The sequence below is a fragment of the Bombina bombina genome, chromosome 3 (genome assembly GCF_027579735.1).
Source record: "Bombina bombina isolate aBomBom1 chromosome 3, aBomBom1.pri, whole genome shotgun sequence".
Lineage (NCBI taxonomy): Eukaryota > Metazoa > Chordata > Amphibia > Anura > Bombinatoridae > Bombina > Bombina bombina.
Genome location: NC_069501.1, coordinates 491,128,969 through 491,143,254, shown reverse-complemented (window position 1 = coordinate 491,143,254; position 14,286 = coordinate 491,128,969). Strand labels below are relative to the sequence as shown.

Genomic DNA, 14,286 nt, shown 5'->3' with positions numbered 1-14,286 from the left:
ACACCTAACGCATGTGCAGTATCTACCGCTCAACCGCAACCCACCACTGCAATAACTAATGTATTAACCCCTAATCCGCCAACCCCCATATCGCAAAGTATCTATTTAAACCATTAACCCTTAATCTGCCATGCCCCCATATCGCAAAGTATCTATTTAAACTATTAACCCCTAATCTGCCATGCCCCCACAATGCAATCTAGCTATTTAAACTATTAACCCCTAATCCTCCATGCCCCCACAATGCAATCTAGCTATTAAAGCTATTAACCCCTAATCCGCCATGCCCCCACAATGCAAATAACTAATCACTAAGCCCCCTAACCTAACACCCCCTAAATTAACCCCATTACATAAATTAAAATAATCCTAAATTACAATTAACATAATAAATCCTAAATTACAATTAAAATAAAAAACCTAACATTACTTTTGGGGGGCTTTTTTATTTTCATAGGGATTAGGTTTAATTTTTTTATTTTTGATAATTTGGTTTATTCTTTTATGTAATGTTAGATTAATTTAATTTTTTTTTTTAAAGTAATGTTAGGTTTTTATTTTAATTGTAATTTAGGATTTATTATTTTAATTGTAATTTAGGATTATTTTATGTAATGGGGTTAATTTAGGGGGTGTTAGGTTAGGGGGCTTAGTGATTAGTCATTTGCGTTGTGGGGGCATGGCGGATTAGTGGTTAATAGTTTAAATATCTAGTTTGCTTTGTAGGGGCATGGCGGATTAGGGGTTAATAGTTTAAATAGCTAGATTGCGTTGTGGGGCATGGCGGGGTAGGGGTTAATAGTTTAAATAGATACTTTGCGATATGGGGTTTTGCAGATTAGGGGTTAATGGTTTAAATATATACTTTGTGATATGGGGGCATGGCGGTTTAGGGGTTAATAGTTTAAAAGCTATATTGCGTTGTGAGGGTGTGACGGATTAGGGGTTAATAGATTTATTATAAATTGCAATGTGGGGGGGATGGCGTATAGAGGGGTTTTGACATGTCGGGTTAGATTTCAATGAGAAAAAGGTCTCAAAAAGCACCTTTTTCCTGTTTTACACCTAGTTGAGCTGGGTGTAATTTTTGTTACTTTATTGGCAGCCTCCGACAGTGTATTAATGGTTTGCGCGGGCATTGGAAACCGGGTTTAATTTAAAAATTAGCGGCTTCTGATACTTTGTATGAGACACGAAAATGTTTTGGCAGCCGGAGTCCGGTTGCCGAAATTGAGTAATAATGGGCCGTTGGAGGCAGTCGGTAAACTATATTGCTTCCGACAGCATATTTAACAGTTTACGAGAGCACGCAAACCTAATTACGGCTCAATGGAAATGATCCCTTAGTTCTGAAGGTTTGTTGGATTGTTTGGACTTCTGTCTCCACGTTGGTCTTGAGGACTCAGGTTTTTGGGAGGAGCTAGAGCTTTGATTCTCGTTCTGGAGTGAGGGACAAAAATGCCCACCCTACTTGCCTTTAAGTCTAGCCTTTTTGTCCTGTGGCAAAAAAAGGCTCCCTTGTCTCCAGTTATGGCAGAGCCATAAAAGTTCTTTCCCTTTATGGCCAAAGCAAGTAGCTTAGAGCTTTAGAGACCATATCCGCAGACCAAGACTTTCTCCAAGGAAGATTCCTCCAAGATCAACTCTGCGAGAGAATTGCACCAAAAAGCCTCTGCTCCTGCATCTGCCTCTACACTCACGGCAGGCTGAAACAGTAAACCACCCTGTAGAAAGACCCTTCTTAGGTAGCCTTCCAACTTTCTATCCATGAGATCTTTAAAAGAGGTACTGTCTTATAAAGGAATAGAAATCTTTCCAGAGTGGAATCTGGATTCAGGAATAACTTCTTAAAATTTGGGGAAGAAGAGAAGGAAACTCAAGGTTAAAGGGACAGTCTACACCAAAATGTTTCTTATTTAAAAAGATAGATAATCCCTTTATTACCCATTCCCCATTTTTGCATAACCAACACAGTTATATTAATATACTTTTTACATCTGTGATTACCTTGTATCTAAGCCTTTGCAGACAGCCTCCTTATCTAAGTGCCTTTGACAGACATGCAGTGTAGTCAATCAGTGAAGACTCCTAAATAACTTCACGGGAGTGAGCACAATGTTATCTATATGACACATGTGAACTAGCACAGTCTAACTGTGAAAAACTTTCAAAATGCTCTGAGCTAGGAGGCGGTTTTCAACTGTTTAGAAATCAGTTTGAGCCTAGCTAGGTTTAGCTTTTAAAAAATACCACCAAGGGAACAAAGCAAATTTGATGATAAAAGTACATTGGAAAGTTGTTTAAAATTGCATGCCCTATCTGAATCATGAAAGTTTAGTTTTCACTTTACTGTCCCTTTAATCCCATTACTTTGATAGGATCTCAGATACTAAAAAAAGGGACTGGAAATGTATCAGGAGTCTTAGATTTGGGTCTAAAAATAATGTCTAATTTCTGAACAGGCTTATCTTCATCCTGTGTAGGGTCTTGAACTTCCAAAGCTCTTAAAACCTCTTTGAGTAAGGACCTTAAGTAGTCCATAGTAAACTGAAAATGTATGTCCTCAGACTCTTTGTCAAATTCTGGAGAGGAATCCTCAGATACAAGCCGAAGAAGACCTATCCAAATCAGATTCCTGAGCTTGTCTAATAGTCAGGGTAACAGAGGAGCTGTCCTTGGAAGAAGAGATAGAACTATGCTTCAGCTTACGCTTGTGCTTATTATCTGCAGGTGGGATAGCAACAATAGCCTCTGTAACCACAGACTGTAACTGAGCTTTAAACTGTGGAGCAAATTCAGTCACCCCATCTTTTTTTTCAGTTAAATGATCTTTATTAGAAGGCCATGCGTTGCCTCCGATACAGTACTTCAACTCACTGTACATTTACTTGTGAAAACACTGGCTGCATTTTCTAGTACAAAAAACTAAAATTGCTTAAGGAATGTAGAGAAAATCAACTTAAATAGTGAAAGTGCGCCATAGTCGTTGCTGCACCGCAGTCATTTCTGCATTTTCTGAAGAGACTTAAATAACTATCCTGACATTGTAACACAATATAAAGAGCAAGAATAGAAAAATAAACAAAATAAAATACGTTTACTTAAAGGGACATAATACTCATATGCTAAATCACTTGAAACTGATGCAGTATAACTGTAAAAAGCTGACAGGAAAATATCACCTGAGCATCTCTATGTAAAAAAGGAAGATATTTTACCTCACAATCTCCTCAGCTCAGCAGAGAAAGTTCTGTGTAAAAAAGTTATACTCATCTGCTCCCAGCTGCAGGTAAAAAATAAATAAATGAAGAAATGAACAGCAGCCAATCAGCATCAGCAGTGCTGAGGTCATGAACTGTTTTACTGTGATTTCATGAGATTTGACTTAACTCTCATGAGATTTCATAGTAAGCTGAATAGGGAAATAATATGAGAGTGCATGAGGCTCATCCCCTAAGCTGTCCCAGGACAGACACAGTAAAATGCTGCTTAGAAATCCTTTACAATGGGATGTGGCTACTGAGGAACTTTTGAGGTAAAATATCTTTCTTTTTTACATAGATATGTTCAGGTGATATTTTCTAGTCGGCTTTTTACAGCTATACTGCATCACTTTCAAGTGTTTAAACATTTGGGTATTATGGCCCTTTAACATGTTACTGGGTATTCAATCAATGGTCGGTCCACAGCACTATGTTAAAAGTTCACTTTATTGGAAACAGATAAAACAAAGAAAGTGACGGTTCAAGGTTGCCCCTTTAATCATACCAGTATGATTAAAGGGGCAACCCTGAAACGTCACTTTCTTTGTTTTATCTGTTTCCAATAAAGTGGACTTTTTAACATAGTGCTGTGGACCGACCATTGATTGAATACATGCTATTTGGAGAGTTGGGCAGTTACTCTCAGGTCTTCACGAGCATATTCCACCTGGAGCTGTATCACTGTGGGTTAATATAACATGTTACTGGGGAGGAGGGTATGTGTTGGTCATTGGGCCCGCCTGTGTATTGACAGGTGCAGTTGGATTACCATATGCTTGTTGGTTCATCCCATTCTGCATGGTTGGAAACTGTTGAGGGGCATTAAATCCATTTTGGAATTTACCAGGTTGTGTGCCAGTCTGGTTATTAGCTCAGAAACCTGTCTGCATTGTATTTGTGCCATATCCATTGCTGAAGGAGTTGTTCTAAAACTGTGTGTTCCAAAGCCATTTGGCTTGTTAAAGTCTCTTTTGCCAGCAAACCCACGGCCATAATTTTCCCTATCCCACCCTCCCCGCTTGCCTGTAGAATATATGTCATGATGATCATTCATGCCTCTGCCTCTGAAGCGTCCTCTGTCCTCAACAAGCTGAGGCAGCTTTGGGTTGATAGTTTGATTTCCTTCTCTAAGGACAGACACCAGGTCGTTTACTTGTTTTATGTTGTTGGGTGTAAAGAAGGTATATGCTGTGCCCGTTTTGCTACTGCGGGCTGTTTTTCCAATGCGATGGATATAGTCCTCAGAGGAGTAAGGATAGTCATAATTGATGACAAATTTCACATCTTCTACAGCTAGATCTCTAGAAGCAACATCAGTAGCAATCAGGATAGGTGATTTTCCATGTTTGAATTCATTTAAAACACAGTCACGTTCCTGCTGACTTTTGTCACCATGGATTCCCATTGCAGGCCATCCATCTCTTCTTAACCTGCATGTAAGTTCGTCACATCGCTTCTTTGTTTCTAAAAATATTATGGTCTTGTTTTCTTTTTCACTCATAATTTCTTCCATCAAACGAACAAGCTTGTCATCTTTTTCCCCGTCATTACAAACATCTACAATCTGAAGGATGTTGTGATTTGCACTTAGTTCCAGGGTACCAATGTTAATGTGAATGTAGTCTTTTAAGAAGTCCTCTGCAAGCTGTCTCACTTCTTTGGGCCCGGTTGCACTCCACATGAGGGTTTGGCGATCCGGCCATATCTGATCAACTATTTTTATAATCTGTGGTTTAAAACCCATTTCAGCATTCTGTCAGCTTCATCAAGCACCAGGTATGTAAATCTGTTCAAATTGGTTTTTCCAGCTTCCAAGAAGTCAATTAACTGGCCAGGTGTAGCAATGCATATTTCAACACCTCTTTCCAAGTCACAAATTTGTGGCCCTTTAGGAGCTCCTCCATAAATACTGGTGGACTTCAAACGGCAAGCTCTATAATATTCTGCTGCGACTTGCTGTACTTGTTGAGCCAATTCTCTAGTTGGTGCCAGAACCAGGAGAATTGGCCCATCCCCTCGTTGCAGGAAATGATGATGATGATTTATGTGGACAATTCCAGGGAGCAAGTAAGAAAGTGTTTTTTCAGAGCCAGTCATGGCAACACCAACCATATCCAGGTCACTGAGAGCTACTGGCCAACCCTGGCTTTGGATTGGAGTTGGTTCAGTGAAGTTTTGTCACTTAATAACTTCCATGATGTTTGCTTCATGGAAAGCCAGAAGAAGTTTAGGACAGTTGCGATCTCTAACAGTGACCTACTTACTTCTTCTATACTGTTCAACTTCTTGCAGTGTACGCTTTGCCAGATCTGGAGCTTCCTGATAGAAGTTCTTTTCAAACTTTGGGAGTTCATCTAGGTTCCATTTCTTCTTCATAAGCCTATAACCAGGATTTCCAAACTTACCAGAGGGACCACCTCTGCTACCTCCAAAGCGAGGTGCACCACCTCTGTCACGACCAAGATCTCTATCGTTATTTCCAGGCATTTTAGGAATAATGGTGGCGGTCAGTAATAACCAAATTAAATGTGAAAACTTGGTGTTCAGGTATACTTAAATACCGATTGATCAAAGTAAAAAGGGATTTAAGTGTGTTACAAGGAGAACCTGTAGTAAGAGGATGTATGGGGAGGGGATGTCGCAGGAAGTGGACCAGTCACCCTATGTTGAGTATTAAATACCGGGGGGGGGGGGGAAGAGATCACTCATAGGTACAGGATCTGTGGACTGAGAATGTTTCTGTAGAACGGATGTCAGGAATGAACCACAAAGTAGTGCTGAAGGGCATACTGTGGTAGACTTACACAACAGACACTTGTCTGGAGAAAAATCCATACCCAAAGAACCCCATCTCAAGGGATCCCTCCTTAATGGCTGCAGTCTCAGAATGCTCCATCCCACAAAAACAGCTATTTAATAATGTAGTCATATACAAAAAAATATTTTTCTTTTTAAAATGGGCAAAGTCCACAGCTGCATTCATTACTTTTGGGAAATACAGAACCTGTCCACCAGGAGGAGGCAAAGACACCCCAGCTAAAGGCTTAAATACCTCCCCCACTTCCCTCATCCCCCAGTCATTCTTTGCCTTTCGTCACAGGAGGTTAGCAGAGAAGTGTCGGAAGATTACGGAGTAGTCTCTTATGGAGGGTAGTACTCTTCGAGATGGGACGGGAGTTTGAAGTAGTCCTGTCAGCCTCTCATTGAGAACATGGATGAAAGTTAGAGTCCGGAGATGCAGGGAGAGTCTTTCTGAGATTGTTTAATTTTCCTTTCATTGTGGGAATCTAATGTAAATGATAGAAGATAGGGTCTCAGTGGGACTCCTTTATCTTTATGGAATCAAGGGTTAATATCTCCTGAGGGGGGTTATTGAGCAGTGGGGGACTTTGATCATGTTTGTTATGTAATTCTGTCTGCTTATGTGTAGAAATGTTGAGGCTCATGGCTATTACGGAACGTACAATTTTTTTGAGCTACGCAGTTCTTGTGGACTGGCGCGCTTTTCTTTGGCCTACATGTCGCACCTCATGACAGGGCGTGGTCATGTTTTCGTTCTCCATTTCTGTATTCATGACCGAGTGTCGGTGGAGAGGATCCGTTTCTCTACTTGTCTGGGTCATAGGAGGTGGTGAGTGTCTCAGCCATTGGGGGTGTAAGGTGCTAGTTGCTTTTTTCAATATGGAGGATTCTGATTGTTCAGAGAAGGATTACTCTGATTCAGATTCTGTCACTTGCGTAGATTGGGGGGAGTCCAGGGTAATCCAGCCCAATTATGTCCCGTATGCCGTAATAGAGTGCTCTCTTCTCCCTCTGGGGAGAGGTTAGAGACTGCTGAGTCATCCGCCTCTGAGGATTCTGTGTCCCATGAGGTGCGTTTCCTAGAATATTTTGTTCCTACACAGGCAGTTGTCCCGTATACCTTTACCCCTTCTACGGAAGGAGGTTTGTTCCCACCAGAGGTTACTGCACGGTTCTGCATGGCCATATCTTTGGCGTTGGCGCACTTACATCTTCCTAATTGCAAGGTAGGAGTTCATCCGTGTCCCCTTAACCTGGGGGCGTCAGGTGCGAGTTCGATTATATCGGATCTTTCCTCTGGGGAAGCGGTTTCCTCTGAGGCTTCAGGGGTACAGCCTTCAGGGTCGGAGCCTTCAGATGCCCCAATGGAGGTGGATTTTGCCTTTAGATTCAGACTGCCGCACCTGCGTGTAATGCTGCAGCATGTGTTGGCGGCCTTGGAGGATACCAGTTCTGATTCGTCAACGGATCCTCAGGCTTCTGAATCAGATGGCGAACAGCGCTAGACAAGTGGAGGGATGAGATCCTATTCCTGGTTGTCTCTTGTTTTTGTGTGTCTTATCGCAGTTCTGAGCTCCTGAGGATTAGAATATCTGACGGGCTGGTCCTGTTAGTGTTTCCATTCCTCTTTGGCGTTCACCTACGGGTGCAGCCTATTTTTTTTTTATCCAGTTAGGATGTGTTTTATTTCTTTATTTTAGAGCTTGTGACTGTTGTAGGTTTTTCCTTTTAGGAAAATTCTTTCTTTTCTGGGATTTTGATGCTAGCGATTTTATGGTCGCGATAGATGTTACTTCCGGCGGAAGTTAAAAAAAGAAAAGAAAAAAAAAGACTTGTTTTAAGACAATGTTTCAGCCTCAGGGCTTATTTGTCTGTCGTTTGTCTGTTTGTTTAGTCTAGCCCTGCTAGGGTTTAGAACTTTCAGTTGACCCTTGAACAGTTCAGTTGTACCCTGGTCAGCAGGCTGGCCTGGTTGGGTACTAGTTCACTCTGTTCTTTTGAGGTTTATATCAGACATATTGTATCCTTGACAACAGTCTAGTCCTGTCTGGGTCCTAAGTTTGCTTACTTCTTGTTAAGAGGTTGTTTTCTTGTTTTTATACAAGCTATAGGAGGCCCTTATATCATAGATATCAGGCTGGTCCTAGTTTATTTCATCTTGGTGGGGCGTCCGATGTTTGGTCATACTCAATACTAAGTTTTTGTCCCTACACAGCGTGTGTGGTTTTCTGGGATTATGAATTCTGCTATGGCAGTATATTTGTAGTTCTTGAGGTCCTTTGGACAGGAGCTAGAGTTCTCCCTTCCGAGGGGGGGATCAGATGACAGCGTGGAGATCTCCAGTACCTGGTCTAGGAGACGATTATTCCCCCCTATTGGTACTCCTTGTGGATTAAATTCTCTGATTTTCAGATCTTTCGCCAGTGTTTCTCTCCTCTTTTTTTGAGGATTTCTGTACTTTTCGCTTCCCCTTGCCTTTGGGGTAGGACTTTTCGGTCATCTGATTGAGGAGTCCCGGTTCTTAGGGACTGTTTTTATCCTTGCAGTATCCTCTTTTTGATCCTATATACTTGGGGATATGCAGTCTCTCTTGCCATTGCCTGATAGGAGTTTTAGGATGCTTGTTCATTTGTTGATTCCTTGAGTTATAGGTTGTCCAGGGTTGATCCAGACTGGATCTTTAGAGACTGTCATATTCTCTCAATCATGGAGTTCTGATCTCTTTTGGGTCCTTCTTTTGTCTTCAGACTTTCTGGGTTTTATCCTAGCAGCCTTTTGGGGCTGAGTGGGCAGCCACTGGGATACATCATGAGAGATCAGAGTTCAAGACCCCTAGGGGCTATGGCATGCATCAACTTTTGTGCAACTTTCATTTCCAGGTAATCTTGTGGTTGTTCCGCAAGATTTTTGGTTTTGATCCGGCACCTGGTTTTGGGGGTCCGGTTTGTTGACCTAGTCCTTGTCTTTGACTTGGCATTTGGTTAATCTGTTTTCCTCCTCTGACTCTAGGAGTTCAGTGGGTCAAGGGTTTCTCTTGTCTGCAGTGTACCCTCCCTTTGGGTTCCTGAGAGGTAATGGGGATAGGTATCCTGGATCCTGAGTTAGTCTCTCTGGGTGTCGGTGCCTCTGTCCTGCTTCCTTTCCTTAGGAACTCGTGGCTGGAGATTCGTTATCTGATCTCCGGGCCTTGTCGATGCTGGGATTTTTTAACCTCTTCTGTCCTTTGGGACATTGACAGTCGCTGCTGCGTTAGGACTGTTCAATCGGAGTAGGGGTCAGGATTTCTGACTGCTCTGTTTGGGCATCGACCATGTATCATGTCTCCTTAGATTGAGAGGCCTTGCAGTTGGTTCGGGAACCTTCCCTTAGTGGCTAGTTGATTCTTCTTTATTGGTCAGGGTGTTGCACTCCCTTACCCCATTTTCTAGTAGGGGGGGGGGGAGTTGGTCTTCCCTGCTTTCTGAGTTTTTTCTCTTGTTCCTTTCCAGGTATGTCCTGGTGCAAGTTTGCTAGCTACTTGGGGCGCGATCCGATATACGGCGTAGTTTGCGGCGCAAGCGAGGGAACCCGCGTCGCCCGCAGTTTCAGCTCGCAACTCGAGCTATCCAATATACGGCGCCGTCAGATGCTAACGTGCCGTAAGTCGGATAAACCAGCGATGTCCAGAAATCTGCACAAGTACAAATTTCTGTCGTCGCCAGTGACTTGCGCCACGTTAGAAACAGCCGGCGCCTACAAAACCTGACTAAAGTATGAAATCACCCGCACTGTCTAACACGCCTCCTAAACATAGCCCGACACGTCTAACCCTCTATCCGCTATCCCCCCTCACTATCCTAACAATAAAAAATGTATTAACCCCTAAACCACCGCTCCCAAACCCTGCCGCAACCTAATAAAGTTATTAACCCCTAAACCGCCGCTCCCGGACCCCCCGCCAGCTATATTAAATCTATAACCCCCTAAAGTGAGCCCCTAACACCGCCGCCATCTACCTTACCTACCCCCTAAAGTGAGCCCCTACCCCGCAGCCATCTATTTTAAAATTATTAACCCCTAATCTAATCCCCCTACCCCGCCGCCATCTATATTAAATTATTTAACCCCTAAAATACTAAATTATCCCTACCTCTAAACCTAAGTCTAACCCTACAATTAGCCCTGAAAAGGGCTTTTTGCGTGGCATTACCCCAAAATAAACTGCTCTTTTGCTAGCCCTTAAAAGGGCTTTTTGCGGGGCATGCCCCAAAGAAAACTGCTCTTTTACCAGCCCTTAAAAGGGCTTTTGGCGGGGCTTTGTCACAAAGTAATCAGCTCTTTTGCCTCTTATCTAAACCCCCCTATACAGCTGCCACCTATAATAAATGTATTAACCCCTAATCTAATCCCCCTACACCGCCGCCAGCTATATTAAACACATTAACCCCTAATCTAATCCCCCTACACCGCCGCCAGCTATATTAACTATATTAACCCTAATTATATTAGGGTTAATATAGTTAATATCATTATTATATTATATATATTAACTATATTAACCCTAATTATATTAGGGTTAATATAGTTAATATCATTATTATATTATATATATATTAAGTATAATAACCCTATCTAACTCTAACATCCCTAACTAAACTCTTATTAAAATAAATCTAATATTAATATTATTAATTAAAATATTCCTATTTAAATCTAAATACTTAACTATAAAATAAACCCTAAGATAGCTACAATATAATTAATAATTACATTGTAGCTATGTTAGGGTTTATATTTATTTTACAGGTAAATTGTTAATTATTTTAACTAGGTATAATAGCTATTAAATAGTTATTAACTATTTAATAGCTACCTAGTTAAAATAATTACCCAATTACCTGTAAAATAAATCCTAACCTAAGCCTAAGTTACAAATACACCTACACTATCAATAAATTAAATAAACTACAAATATCTATCTAAAAATACAATTAAATAAACTAAACTAAATTACAAAAAAAACAAAAACACTAAATTACAAAAAATAAAAAAAAGATTACAAGATTTTTAAGCTAATTACACCTATGCTAAGCCCCCTAATAAAATAATAAAGCCCCCCAAAATAAAAAAAATTCCCTACCCTATTCTAAATTAAAAAAAGTTCAAAGCTCTTTTACCTTACCAGCCCTTAAAAGGGCCTTTTGTGGGGGCATGCCCCAAAGAAAACTGCTCTTTTGCCTGAAAAAAAAAACACAATACCACCCCCCAACATTACAACCCACCACCCACATACCCCTAATCTAACCCAAACCCCCCTTAAATAAACCTAACACTACCCCCCTGAAGATCTCCCTACCTTGTCTTCACCACACCGGGCCGAACTCCTCATCCGATCCGGGCAATGTTTTTATCCAAGCGGAAAAGAAGAAGTCTTCATCCCGGCGATGTCTTTATCCAAGCGGCAGCAAAGTCTTCTTCCATCCGGCAGCATCTTCCATCAAGCCGCATCTTCAATCTTCATTCATCGCTCCCCGACGCGGAGCATCCATCCCGGCCGACGACTGAACGACGAATGAGGTACCTTTAAATGACGTCATCCAAGATGGCGTCCGCCGAATTCCGATTGGCTGATAGGATTCTATCAGCCAATCGGAATTAAGGTAGAAAAATCTGATTCAATCAGATTTTTCTACCTTAATTCCGATTGGCTGATAGAAGAAAAACTTAAATTATGCTTACCTGATCATTTTCTTTTCTTCTGTAGGGGGAGAGTCCACAGCTCCCCGCCCGTTTTTTTCTGTGGCCGGCCTTAAAAAAAATGTATTCGTTCTTCTGGCACATTTTTTTTTCACCATGATATTTCTCCTACTGTTCCTTGTTCCCTTGGCAGAATGACTGGGGGATGAGGGAAGTTGGGGAGGTATTTAAGCCTTTGGCTGGGGTGTCTTTGCCTCCTCCTGGTGGCCAGGTTCTGTATTTCCCAAAAGTAATGAATGCAGCTGTGGACTCCCCCCGTACAGAAGAAAAGAAAATTATCTGGTAAGCATGATTTAAGTTTTCTGAATAATAATCCAATAGAGAAATTGGGCTCAAAAACTTAGCATGTGTTTAAAATATCCCCAATTACTCTGGTGCATGAGCCTCACACCCTCCTGATACGGGACTCCCGATAGAGTGGTGGGAGCCTCAACTCAAACAGCATGATCGCGACCATACCATAAGGAGACTGAGCCGAAGAGCACTCCAAACAGTCTCCCTTAGTACAGGAAATGACACGCTAAGCGTCTCAATGCTCCAAGGACTGAGCCCATACAACTTTAGAGCGATGATAAAATCACTGTCGCCTTCAGCGTTGTGGGCAATAAATCCAAAGCCCAAATACAGAATAAAATACTTATACAGTGTAAATTCCACCACACAGACTGATACTGTGAGGGACTTTCAAAGTCTAACACTCGCCACACAGCTCGCAACTGCGAGAAGCCTCCCCACACACCAGATTGCGAGTCTTGCCCCCAACTAAATATTCCACCTCATAGCCTGATTATAATCCATGATACTATATGGGTCTCAGATATTTAGGGCTATGAACTACAGGTGTATGAGGGCTATAAACTGCAGCGTGTATGCAGTCAAAATTTCCCCAGCACTAGTCTAGTGCCTAGTCAGGGACAGGAGAGGAGATGTAGTCTGGGTACTTATGCCTAATTGTACCTGTCCAGATCTATAACAAACAGATAAGATCAGATGTAAGAAGGGTGAGAAGTCTGCTCTAACAGGAGGAGGCAAAGGTTCTACTCTGCGACACCAAAGAGAAGAACTCTGCACAAATAGCATCCTCCTTATTCCTTCTTTTCCAGGAACTATCCTTATTGAAGAAATGAAAACTGAAATTCTTTTTGTATTTCGGTAGAATCTCTATCCATGCCTTCTCCTTGACGAGGCAAAGAAACACTGGGAGGGAAGAGCAAGTAGGAGGGATACTTAAACTCTGGTGTAGGATGTCTTTGCCTCCTCCTGGTGGCCAGGTGATGTTTTTCTGAAAAGTAAGGATCGTGGACTTTCACTACCTTTAGGGAAAAAAAAGCTGGCAAAGGGCTTTAACATTGAGATACATACATATACATGTCTAAATATGTACGTGTATATATAGAGTGTGTGTGTGTGTGTATATATATATATATATATATATATATATATGTTTATATATGTATACATATGTATTTATATGTGTATAAATGTATTTACAGACACATATAAACCCATAAATACATATGTACACATATATAGACATATATTTAAGTGCATTGGAGCCATTTGCAATTAAGTAGATTAAATATATATGATATATGTAGAAATATTTATTTATGAATAAATAGAACTTATTCTTGTATGTGAAGAACATTAGAATGTGAAATATTAATATTTTCATGTTGGGTTAACGCACATGAGAATATGTAATTGGGTTCTCGCAAGAGTGTGGTGTTGTTTTTTTCCCCCACTTTTTTGTCTCCATTAACTTCTATGGGGGATACGTGAACGCTCAAGCAATATTGTAAGTTCAGCTTTTTGTGAATGTCGGGTTAGCGAGCGAGTGAAAACAGTATGTGGCATACTAGAATATGTAGATAGAGGTGTATCAGAAAACTGACTCCTCATTAGAAATATCAGTGGGGACATTTTGTTCCAGATTTCACTTATAATAAAGTATGCAAAGACACTGTATATAAGTATTAGTACAGATAATAATTGATAGATAGCCCTTTACTTTAAGTTTACAATCCTTCAGACACATCATTTATCTCACTGTGTAGAAAGCACTACAGCCCATATATATATATATATTATGTAGCCCTTAAGTACCCCTGGCAGCTCCTTTATGGGTACTTGCCCCTTCGTGGTAGGCATTGAAAATAAGTTTAGAATCTAGCCCAAACTGTTGTAGTAAAAATTCAGTTGCTAAGGCCCCAGATAGACAGAGAAAAAGCCTGGGAACACTGAGGGGGCGGAGCTACCCCCAGGAGAAAAGCCAGTGTTCATGTATCATAGTAAAAACACTTTTGATTCAATTTTAATACACCAAGCATAATATCCCCTTGAAAATGTCAAAACTTTGGTCCCCAGCCTAAACAGAGTCTACACTACTAAACCACATCTTGAACTAAGCAATTTCTGTTAGAAAATACCCCTAAAGCTTCTAGAGGGCTGGAAAGGGTCAGAGGCTTCCCTGAAAGTGTTCCCA

The 14,286-nt window shown here is 41.1% G+C and overlaps 1 pseudogene; it reads right to left on the bottom strand.

Moving 5' to 3' along the window:
* Window positions 1–4,135: 4,135 nt before the first annotated feature.
* LOC128651744 (probable ATP-dependent RNA helicase DDX5) lies at window positions 4,136–5,750 on the bottom strand (annotated as a pseudogene).
* Between the last annotated feature and the right edge of the window lie 8,536 nt (window positions 5,751–14,286).